A 13,095-nucleotide genomic window follows, 5' to 3' on the forward strand; every position below is an offset into this window, starting at 1 on the left:
ATTCGACTTTTTTCCTTTTTGTCATTAGAGACCACCTCCATGGTTTTGTTGAATTTATTGAGGGATTCAACAAGATCGACGATGTTTACGGCTCCCCCCTCAGCCGGTTTTTTTCCCCTTGGCGTCCCGTCCCAATGGCCGCCTCCTCGGCGGTGAAGACGTTTCCTCCCCCGCAATGTTTAGGTCGAATCCAACGCGGCAATCCGACCCGGCGGAAGTGCTATACGCTCCAGACGAACTAGTTTTAGTCCGTTTCGGCCCTACTTCCGCATCATGGTCCGGCGCCACAAGCTCAACCCACTTGGAACACCTTTTCAACCTCTCCTACAACTTTAAATCGTCCCACGTCTTCACCGTCCCATACCTCCGCAAACACTCCTGCCTCCACTCTTCGACAGTGAAATTGTAAACCGCCAAATCATCACTGCCACTTGGTCTCATACGACCGGCGTTCCTGTTGAAAAGATTAGTAAACAAGCCGACAAATTTTCTGATTTCGGACCACCGACCCGAAATCATATCGGCGTTTCGCTCTGTACTCCCAACGAGCGTATAGAACGTCTCCCTAACCTTTGTCCAAAAAACCTTGCTTTTTTGGTAGTCGGCTGCAAAATGAGTAATTAAATTAGATTTCCAGTTAACTTTTTTATTTAACTTTTTTATTAAAAATCATTTTTAAAAAGGTTAAAACAATTACCGCAACGCCGATCCTCAGAAATGACTATCCAAGCCCGACACAAGGCTTCCTTCTCATCCGATGACCACGGAGTGGTTTTCCGTTTCGTCCTCGGAGTTGAAGCCGGTCCCGGCCCGTCCGTTGCAGGTTGTTTTTTCCGGTGGACGCGTCTTCTTGCTCCGGTAGCATCACCGTGTGATTCTTGTGTCTCTGGAACAACAAAGTTAGGAGACAGTTGTATGTTGGATGGTTGAAAGCCAGATGTTTCTTGCGGCCCTGAATAAAACATCGGTTGGTCTGGTGACGACCATAAATCGTCGTAACTATAATCTGAATCTAGGTTTGGGTACAAATTTCCAGACATTTTTGGGTATTATATAGGAGTTTGGGATATTATATATGAGTTTGGAGGTTGAGTTGTGTTTTGATATGGTTGAAATGGGTTGATTTTGGGGTATTATATAGGAGTTTTTAAAGGTTTTTTAAAAAAAAAACGGAGCTCAACGGCTCTTTTGGGCGGGCCCACCAGCTTTTCCTCTCTCTTCTCCCGCGACCACACTCACGCCTGCCTGGATTTCCGCGCTTGCGCCCCGCTCGCGCCCCGGTGGTGTGGGGTTAGCGCCCCGAGGCGCGAGCGGAGGGGCTCTCGCGCCCAGGATTGCGCCCCACACCCCTCAGCCTTATATTATATAGCATTATCTTATTTTCACATTTCAGTCATCCAAACAAACGTATGAAAATAGAAATAAAAGTACAGGTAATAGTGTTTTTGTTACATTTTGTAATGACCAAACTTTAATAATTTAACATATACTTGCCAAGAGTTCATCGCAATGTTCGAGTAAATATCTGACTTAAGCTAAGAATTGCTAGAAGCCATTAAGGGTCATTTTGAAAAAAAGCTTTAAATTTATAGCAAAATCTAATAGTCATTTCAATATAGAAAGCTTGTACTAGACGCTTCAACAAAGTCCGAAGCTCAATGTCTAATGGATCAAAGTTCGTATTATGTTTCAAGAGGTCATGTAAAACCATAAACTTTGAGCACATAAAAAGATACATCTACACTCTTTTTATCACAACAAGTACTATGTAATACCCTTTAAAACTGTTTTCTCCTTCGTTTAAGATATCACGCCTAACTCTTAACCTAACATTTTTGGTTAGAGATAAACATCACAAGGTTTTCTGCCTACAAGACTACTACTAAGATGTTCCTTTCATATATCTTCAAACTTGACTCAAGTCGGTGTATAAGTTCTCACCTTATTAGAGCATCTATAAAAACAAATATTCACAAATCGTTACATCAGCTCCACATCTGATTCATCTCAGATTTCAAGATTTTTTCAAAACCCATATTTTACATTACAATAACAAACTTTCACAAAACGTTACATCATTACCTACTTTGTAATTAATTTTATATGTAATCAAAATACTCTTAATTTTTTTTTTTGAACTGTCAACTTTTATAAACAAATCAACCGAGCCCTCTCCACAACCTGGCGAGAAGCCCAAAGACAACGATCACCTTAAATCGAACTTACACCATTTTAACTAATCTATCGATCTACAATTAGATACAAATTATTTTTTTATATTTCGTATATATTAAAAATATTAACTAAAATAAATTTAAAAATTAAATTAACAATACTGCAATGAGCTATCAGAAGAAAACTTGGAACCGAATGATCCGTGAGAAATGGACTACGATACATTTAATTGTGTTTAGTAGTTTGATTATGTTTTAGTAATTTACTCTTTTTTAATTTTAAGAGTGTCACCTATTTTTTTAAATAATTTTATTTGATGTAATTTTATGTTTTAGTATTGTAATTTAATTTAGCAGTTTTATTTACTTTATGAATTTATTTTAAAAGCTCAATCGATTCGGGTGAATAGTGTAACACCTAGGCTTTAAGCGGAATACGTCTGAGTGTAACGTACAGATCATTCATAAGCTCGTAACGCTATTAAAGCGACATTAATTTGTAAGACCCCGAACCCCGGGAGCCCCACAGTTGGTATTCATACAAAACACATATTAAAAGTAATTAAACTTGAAAACGGTTTCTTCCATTAAAACAAACGTCTCAGAGTGTAAATTCAGAGGAAAGCATAAATCGTAAGATAAGTTCCCTAAAACCCGGGAATTTTGCCCAAAACCAATTTTAAATGTAATTCATAAAACTATTTAAAATCAAATTGTTCAAAGTGCATTCTTCCATCCACGTATGCTCTTCACCGTCCAAACGATAAGGCATCTTCTCCCTAACCTGAAACTCACACTAACATGCACACAAAGTCAGCTTGAGCTGAGTGAGTTCAAGTTTTAAGTAAATAATATCAGTAATAACAAATATGGTAGACATACCAAAAGTTTTTAAAGTAAAAAGAGTGCATCCATTAAGTCATCGTTACCGAAGACTAAACATTCTCATACATACATATACCAAAGATATATATATATATATATATATATATATATATATATATATATATATATATATAACATCCACGTATAACATTCAGGGTCCAGCAAACGTACAACCTAAACACGTAACATCAACGCATGCAAACACAAAGTAGGCATACGCAACATCCGTAGTCGAAACGACTACAACTCCGCCAAATATAGGCCAAACAATAATGTATATATGTGTGTGTGTGTGTGTGTATATATAAACATCCCAAGGCCTACCATATACTCGCAAGCCTATATAAAATCGTTTAAAACATTTCATCAAGTAAGAAAAACACTTAAGTGTGCATGCTAGCCCAAAGTTTAAAGAGTAAAAAGGGCATCATGAACTCACCTGACATGAGACACGGATTCACCACGAGCTAGAGAATCTCTAATTAACCCCAAGACTCAAACACCTGCCGGTTTACATTCAATCAATACTAATGACATCAAGATGACTCGTTTATCCTACGAGACATTCTAACATGGTTCGAGTTACCTAAACCCTCGACCTCATCAAACTTACTCACAACAGCCCCCGAAGTCTCACATTCACCAATTCGACCCTTAGGTACTCCTGGGAATAAAGAATTCCCAAACTACCCCCGGAAGCACTAGTTGATACTAATACGCGCGTTTAAGAGTCGATTAGGCCATTAACATCCAACTCAGCCCCGTGTGGACCCAACATGATAAAATCACAGCCAATAAGTCAACACGACGCTACACGAGTCAAATGGGTCGGTAACTCGCAAGTACAACGCATCAACTACTCAATAAATGAAATTGCGCGTTGTACCGACCCGTTGGAGTAACCGACAACCAATTTAGCTCAATAAATTATAAAAATGAATTTTGAATAGACCGTACATCAAACCAAGTGTCCCCGAGCTGAATTGGTCGTTAATCACTTCAACCCTCGCGTTAAACGCACCAAACTACAATTCTAGTCAACTGAACACTAACAATCAAGCTACAACTAGTTAACCAATCTAACGAATACCAATGAACACAATACTTAAGTATGATATACGGAACATACCTAGGAAGATTGGGGTGCAAAAACTCACTTCAAACAGCCCCGACAAGAATACAATTGAACATCCACCGGTTAAGCCTAAACGAACTTATCGATTAATAACGAGTAAAACGTGTAGATTTTAGCATGTGAAGATGCATTTAATTACATAGGATAAACTTTGAAATTTACCAGACTTTAATAAATGTCTTAGGTTTACAAAAATATTTTTATTATATTTTTATATTGGACACAAAAATTATAAAAATTCCTCCAACACAGCAAGGTACGTGCAGCTATTTCAGTGCGCAACAAAATGGTTTATTTTTATAAAATTCATTACCAAACCAAATTAAACGATTCCAATTGGGTTTGATTCTTAACTAAAAATATTAAGTTCCAGAAGTGGAACCAACTAATTTGGACTTGTTGAAAAAGAGTTATGATGTCGGGAAGACAGGCCAGAATCCATCATCCCGCATCAGCTTTGACACTCGATCTTATAAATTCATAAAAACCATTCAAATCTCGTCCACAAATTACATATTATACCTTTATGGAAACTAGACTTAAAGTAGAATATCATGGAAGCAAGAATCGATCAAAAACAATGGATTATCATCGTGTTACAGACCCTACAATAAACGTATACGAATCTGTCAGCAAACTGTTATCATCAAAACTCAACCTTAACGACCAATGAGCGCGTTAATATGATCAATTAAGGTGTAAAAGACATGGGGAATCATAAGACCGACCTTGAATTGAAGTTTTTACGGTTGAAACATGGCTGAACATAAGATTTTCGAGCAGGGGGGGTCTTGAGTCCGATCGGCTGCGCATAGGGCTAGGAGTTAGGGTTTTTCATTATTTTATGATATAAAATAAGAAGTTTCATTCTAGCCCCTCAAGTATAAAGTGTAAGGCATCTTGGATGAAAATTTACATAATTTTAACGTACCGGGGTGACGTAAAGGCTCCCGAGAAACGTCGGTTACATCCCGAGAATAATACATACTTTACAAGCTTTAACTCTTGGAACCAGAATTAACGGGCGTTACATAATTATAATTAATTCATTTCATATCATCAAAAACACACACATTGTTCATAAATAAAAGAAAAACAATAACACTTCATCGGAAAAGTAAACAAGTTCTTTATTTCAATATCCTAAGGCATACTAATGATATTCGTCCTTAGCACACCATCCGATTCAACCTGTAACACGTTGAAAATAATATATTTTGTCAACAATTAAGTTGGTGAGTTTTCATAAGTTTTTGCGTATACATATATATATAAAACTCGCGATTCAACAATCGTCATGCAATAAGTATTCAAGCGTAAAGTAAATGAAATCAAATAGTGTCGTCCTCTCGTTCATTTAGCCGAAGCCGTTGAAGTCGGGGAAATGAGAACCACCTTACGTAAACAACCATAGTCGTAACGTTAGACGGCGCGGGTACGTCCCGTCGGACCCTCCCACTATGTGTATGCGTTTGCGTTTGCGTAACTTCCACCATAAAAACAATAAACACATTGCAAGCAAGTTCACGTATAATCATAAACAATATGCACGAATAATATTAACATGTACGATATAGGTGAATCGGTTTGTAAACAATCACATAACTAACGAAAGAAAAACTTGTGGCATGCTACCCCCAAAATATTATAAAACGTTAAAATGGGGTTATGAAGAACTCGCTTGGAATGAGGAATACAGTATTAAGAAAATAGTAGAGATTAGAGTATGCTAATTGATCCCGTGAGAATTCCCGACAATTTGTCCTAATTATTAAAGTGTAAATGAAATAAATATTTAAGCAACTAAATGAACAAGACACAAAGAGATTGGTTTGCAACAGATTTGGGGTCGTTAACGTATTAGTTATTTTTTTATAGAATATTGATAAAAGTGTAATCAAATTTTATTAATTTAATTATTAGAAAAAAAATGTAAGGTTGTATTTATTTATTAAAGAAAAACATTTAAAGTATATGTACCGACTTATCTATGAAAACGCTTTAGTTGATAGTTTAACGAGATTCCATTTAGAAGGATAAGTAATACCTTTATTATTATCATGGTTATTATTATTATTATTATTGTTATTTTTAATGTAAATATATAGATATATATAAATGATTATGTAAAATTATATATATATATATATATGAAATTTATTTTAGAAACTTATCGGAGTTCGGTTCGTTTAATCGAGTGTTACAAAAATATGGTTTTAATATAAATATATAGTTTTTATATTAATAAAACAACAAACAAAACAAAATAAAAAAAAAGAACCAAAACTAGACCAGGGGGAATCGAACCTGCGCCCCTGGCCGGGTTATGTGTTTGACATGATATGCACTGGCCATCTGAGCCAGCTTCCAATTCGTTAATACACACAAAAAATAATGCATATAACCCGTTATGCAAACAAACCCCCAACCTTATGAACCCTAGAAATTTCAATCAGATCATACACCCTCTGTCAATAAAAACTGACAAAAGGGTTTTTTGTAGATGATGAAATCGTGATCAATATACATGTTTCAATTACCTGTAATGGTTAAGAATTGATCGATAACAAGGACTTAGGGCTTCGGCTCAAAGGTGAGATCAAACGAATCCAAGAACTGGTTTAGTGATGCAATTAGTACAGGGCTTAGTTTCGTGATAGTGAGACGATGGTGTGGTGCTTGTGAATTGGATTTTGGCTTGTACATATAGGCTAAGAAGATCAAAACGTCCGCGGCCTATGTTCTTGCGATTTTGATTATTATAACTTAATTCACGAGTTGTTTCTCAATGTTAATGTTGATTATGATTTGCAGATATTACGTATTCGTTTAATTAGCTTGATATCCGGCTTGAACGAAGCAAAACTGATCATGGGGGGAGGGGTCGACAGCGGTGACGGGATAGAGAGGGAGAAGAAGAAGGAAAGATATAATATTTTGCAACATAGTCCTTTTGGTTTGGGTTGGGTCCAGAAATTGATTAAAATGAAGTTTAGGGTCCAAAAGTGCAATTACTAGATTCTTTAATGCTTTAATAACACAATACGGACAAAACGAAAGATATAATAAATACTTTGACATTTTTAATAAATATGGAGATCCGATTACAAGACGGGTTTAATAAAACAAATACATTTATTAAAACGAAAATGACGAATGTCACAAATAGCGACACTAAATCATCTACCAACAGAGGATTTGGGTAAGAAAGGTATTCATTGAATCACTTAGGTGCTGTTTGTTTTTTCAAATGTAAAATGTCTGCAGTATGCGAACCACATCTGCAGTCATCTGTAGCAGAAGAGATAGACCAAACCTCTTACAGTCTGCAAGAAAAAGACTGTTTTTTTAACGTCTGCAGACTGCTAAAATAAAACAGAAATTTTTAAATAAGCTGAAATATAAATAAAAAAGTCATTCAACATCGAAATTTAAATAATAGTCAAACAACAGTGCAATTTCATCTCGTAACTGCGTCATATATTCACGATCTGATGCAGTGCCATGCGCTTCAACCCCGTCTTCATCAGCAACGTGTACATGAGTATTTCTGAATGACACATCGGGTTGATCGTATTGTTCAAACAATAATTGTTTTAATATACAAATCTAATACAAGAAATCAAACAAAAAACATAATCAATATTCAAGTGGTCAATTAACATTAATAAACAACAAAACCTAAACCTAAGTATCTATCTAACAAGATTCATAAGTTAATCATAAGATAGAAAACAATAATTGTTTCAATGTACAATAAATATTCAAGAAGCTTACCTGGACAAAGAAGGTGGAGGATGTAGCGGCGGTGCGGCGGTGGAGCAGTGGCGGTGAAGGTCGCCGGCAATGGAGAAGCGGTGGTGAAGGTCGCCGGCAATGGAGCAGTGGCGGTGAAGGTCTCTGGTTGTGGAGGTCGCGGTGGTGGAGGTCGGGGAGAAGATGAAGGGGAGATGGTAGGGGAGGAGATGAAGAGAAAGAGAAAGCAGCATGAGAGGGGATAGGGTTTGGAATAAGATAGAAGATGCAGAAAATGTGAAAAGAGGTTGGTCCATGTCTTCTGGGATAAGAGGGCGCGAAGACGTTTTTTAATGAAATGTCTTCAGAAAAACAAACAGTCTTCAAGCCTAAAGGTCTGCGCGGCGCAGACATAAGAGGTCAGAAAGATCTTCTGGCAAAAACAAACACCACCTTATAAGCATGGGTTCAAATCTGGATGTGGTGCAAGATCCCATGAGCCACCCGCTGTCTTTCGATTAAGGATATTAAAAAGGTTTCAAGTCAACCAGGACCATCTTTAGCTCACTCAAAAAAATAATAATGATTATGCATGTTTCATAATCATGTTGATGCGAGAAATAAGAAGATATCTAATAGCAAGTAATAGACAATATTAAGGCAACTTCCTTTCTTTGTTTAAAAACAAGGCAAAAATGCATTCCTTTGAATAGGTATTGTGGTATCGTTTCAATATTATCAATTTGGTATAATAAATTGTAGCCGCTCGTTGTAAGGGGTCGATTTGCTCTTTTTTAATTTTTAGCTTCTTGCTCGTTTATTTATTTATTAATTTTTTTCTGAACCATGAAAGATCGTTTCTAATAATTTTTTTACTGCCGTTAAGATGTAAAAATGAAGTGAAATAAATGGGAAAAGAATCTAAAAACAATAAACGAAATTAAAAAAAAAAAGCAAGCATAGTCTTTTCACACGTGGAGACCCAGATTCGATCTCTGATGCCGACCGGATTTTCCCTGATGCATAAAGCCTGTCGTGTCTTTGGGCGGGGTGAGCGGGGGTTTTACCGGGAATGCCAAATGATCCTTAGGTTCCAGCGTGGGTCCCGATAATGTCAACATAGTCTAGACCGAGGGTGATGGGGCCGTGAATACGATCGCGTTATCACTTAACTGAAAAAGTCGCCGTTCAAAAAAAAAAAAAAAGTCTTTTCACACGTGGGAGGAAACAGAGATTTGTACGATAAAATACTAACAACCACCCCAGTCAACTGAAAATTACAAAAAGCAGGTGTATTTATTTCAGCCTTTTGTACATACCATCATCACCACTTTCCTTTTGCATTATCTTTTTCTTTTTCTTCAATTTTATAAAATTAGTTTTATTGAAGGTAAAATGAATTTAAATTTGAAAACTAAATCACTCTAATAATACGATTAAAGAACTTCGTTTTGGCCTCCCTCTGTGTTGTAGAGGTTGGTTGTGGCTTTGACCTTTGTTCATAAAAGTTCACACATCGAAAAAAAGAAAAAGAAATAAGATTAAAGAACATCGACTTCATTATGGAGGGATTTTAAAGCCTCTTCACGTCATCGTCATTAGAAAACGGGACTTTAAAGGCCTTCTCATGACGCCATGTTGTGGTTTAAATCTCCTTTACCGCCCCATTATACACACACACAGTCACACATATATGTATGTGTGTGAGAAAGTGTCCCCCCCCACCCCCACCCTCGAGCGCCCCTTGCTGATTGCTCCCTGGCGATGTTCAAGCCCGAGGGTGTCCCAACCAAGGCCCCTTGGACGCCCATAACGACCCACCTTACTAGACGTTAACAAATCTAACTTCCAATTAGGTATTCATCAAAGTAATCAACCAACTTCTAAGACATTTTCATTTATCTTCCAGACTTGTTTGTTTTCTTTTAGAAAAGAAAGGACAAACATGAAATCACCTAACGAACATAAAATAATAAAAATTCACTCGTTTAAATATTCGATGGGCTAGCTAATAAACCAACACCAACAAAGCACACTCGTTTACTATCCATAAAACTACCTAAAAATTTAAACATTATCTATCTGGCCAAGGCAATTAAACAAAGGGCGTTTTAGTCTATTGCGACCCTAAGGCTGAGGGGTGTGGGGGGCTCTAATGGGGGCTTCAGTGGGGGTTCCAACCAATAATATTATGATATGTGGCAGAGAGAGAAACCGGATAAGGGGGGTGTTGGAGCCCCCGGCCCTGGTATGGGGGGCTTTAACGGGGGCTTTAATGAGGTATAATTATATAGGAAAAATATTTTTTTTTTTTGGTTTGGTCGGCTCCCAACGGTCAAAAAACCATCAAATCCCGTGCTTTTCTCTCTCTTCTCCCGCTAACCAGCTTGCGCCTGCATGTTTTTCCGCACTAGCGCCCCGGTTAGCGCCCCGGTGGTGTGGTGTTAGCGCCTGGGGGCGCGAGCGGGGAGGGGCTCTAGCGCCTCCGTTGAAGCCCCACACCCCTCAGCCTAATCTTAAATGAAAGGAGAAAACCGCAGCCCTAAATGGGAGACAATATCAAACGTGTCACGCATGCCGACATGACAACTCCAATCTCGTGTGCCGTCGGTACGGATTGGACCAAATATTCACGCCGGCGTTACGCCGCCGGCACACTTTAAAAAAGCTTTTATATCATAATTCACAAACAATAAAAAGAGAATATCATAATAATAAAACCGATAAACGGAAATTCCATTTAACAAAACATTAAACAAGTTAAAAAACAACAACTCGAGAAATTACACTGCAAAGTTTCTCAACATGTCGCAAAAAACAAGATCGGATGTTTTTATATTTACTAACCTACTCAATTGCTAAAACTTAATAATAATAATAATATTAATCATACTAATTACTCTCAGCTTTACGATTTCACGATTAATGTCATGTTCAAACTATTCCTCCGGCGCCGGAAAATTTAGATCTATTAAAATCCCTCGTGGCGGCGGAGATGGCTTCAAGTCAACCACTACAGACGAACTAGAGTCATCGCTCTTTGACACGCAAGCAGCCGGCCGGAAAATCTGGTCGAAGTAAATCATCTGGTTTGCCGGCTCCGAAAAAAACACGGCGGGGGTGGTGGTTCCGGCGGCGGAGAAGCGGTGGTTGATCTGGTGGTGGTACGGGTACTGGACGGCGAAGGGTGGTGGTGGTCCGTACGAGAGGTTGAGATCCAGAACCGGAACCGGGACCGGTTCGCGAGTCGGTGACTCGATAGTACTGGTTTGACTCGGACTGCGTTGACTCGGTAGACTCAGTCCACTCGGCCCACTCGGACTGGTTTGGAGTTTTAACAAACCAATATCTTCATGTGATGTTGGGAAATTGGTCTTGGCTTTAGTTCCACGAAACTCACGCGCCGCCTTGTCGTAAGCTCTAGCCGCCTCTTCCGCCGTGTCAAAAGTACCCAACCACACACGGTTCTTCTTGCCGGGATCACGGATCTCCGCCGCGTACCGCCCCCACGGCCGCTTCCTAACGCCTCTAAAATGCGGCTCTTTGGTACAGACGCCGGCGGCGGTGGGTTTTCCGGCGCCGACTGAAGGTTCTTTCGGAGCCATGGAAATTAATTAAGGGTGTAAAATGAAAATGTTTATTATGGGTGTGATGGGAGGAAATAATGAGGGGTGTCGTAGTAGTTTTATAGGTGGGTTGGTCAATGGAGTGTTTGACTAAAAGGCAGGCGGCAGGCTTACGTGGCGCATACGAGAATGGGTGGTATTTATTTATTTGAATACGGCGGTATTGGATTAAATTAAATAATATTGAATGTAAAGGTGTATGTTATACGAGGAGAATACGACATTATTGTTAATGTGATGGGAAACCGGCTTGAATGAGGCTGACGCACAACCGCACATGTAGGATCCCTTTGTCCCACGCGCTTTATGTTGTGTATGCATTTCACACGGTTGAAAATGATTGGTCATTTGTAAACATAACTCTTGTTTTAACTCGCCTTCAACTGATTTTAACACTATCTTAGTATCTTGGGCTGAAACGTTAAAACAGAATAATAATAATAATAATAATAATAATAATAATAATAATAATAATAATAATAATAATAATATACCAGTAGGTCAGTAAATGAACCGAATATTTGGTGAGATGTTCGTCGTGAAGTTCATTATGAACAAAAATTTTGTGTTCGTTTTGTTGGATATTGTGGACCGTTCGGGTAAAGTCAACGTGGCAGACCGAGTTTTGATCCGTAAGAGTTACACCTTGGGTATCGAGCATAAAATCCGTTTAAATTAGTTAACCGGTATTGACGATACTTAACGGGATTATTATTTATAATATATATAAATAATAATTTTAAAGTTTATTTATTAGATAAATAAGATGGAGCGGGCTTTTAAACGAGCTGAGCTTTGGAGCTAGGTTTAGGTTTATTATTGATAATCAAGATTATCATTATATTTAATATATATATATATATATAATAAACCTAAAAAGCTACAAAAGAAATAAAAAAAAGAGGCAGCCGTGGGATTTTGACAAAGAAAGCCCGTCTCCGGCACCGCCGCTGTTAAGCACGTCACTGGCCATCGCCGCAGGAGTCACCGCACCACCTGCTGCTGTCCCAAACCTCGTTAGTCGCTGCCGCCGCTGCCGTAGTGCACCGGCGCCGCCCGTTGTTCTTACGTCACCTAGCGTCGCTCGTTAACTCTCGGTGTCTCAACCGGTTATTCATTAACCGAGGTATAATTTATCTCATTAGTAGTTAAACATAAATTACTTATTATGTCCATGCTCGTATGGTTTTGTAACCAGATCCTATCGGGTTTAGTTTCGGTGCTGATTATTCGTTTATATTCCGCTGCGCATTTATTAATTAATAAGATTAATTATCGTTTGTCACATTTATTGAACCGGGTTTAATAAATAAAATTTTGACTGATCCCCACTGAAACCCAACAGTGGTATCAGAGCCTTGGTTAAAACGTACGAGTCAGTACCGGCCTTTTAACCGGAATTAGAGCACAAACTTTAACTAGTTTTAAAGTTTCTGGTATAATTAATTTTAGGGCAACTTTATATTTTGGTCAAAATTTTATTTTGTTTTATTTGACCAAAAGCTTGCCCGAATTTTGGTTGTTGGTTATGCAATATGTA

At 38.1% G+C, this 13,095-nt stretch overlaps 1 pseudogene; it reads right to left on the minus strand.

Annotated features, from left to right (window-relative positions):
* Positions 1–10,853: 10,853 nt before the first annotated feature.
* On the minus strand, positions 10,854–11,540 carry LOC143556279 (ethylene-responsive transcription factor 11 pseudogene; annotated as a pseudogene).
* Between the last annotated feature and the right edge of the window lie 1,555 nt (positions 11,541–13,095).

The sequence above is a fragment of the Bidens hawaiensis genome, unplaced genomic scaffold (assembly GCF_021521415.1).
Source record: "Bidens hawaiensis isolate Kalapana, Puna unplaced genomic scaffold, B.hawaiensis_p1.1 tig00018507_1, whole genome shotgun sequence".
NCBI classification, from domain to species: Eukaryota; Viridiplantae; Streptophyta; class Magnoliopsida; order Asterales; family Asteraceae; genus Bidens; species Bidens hawaiensis.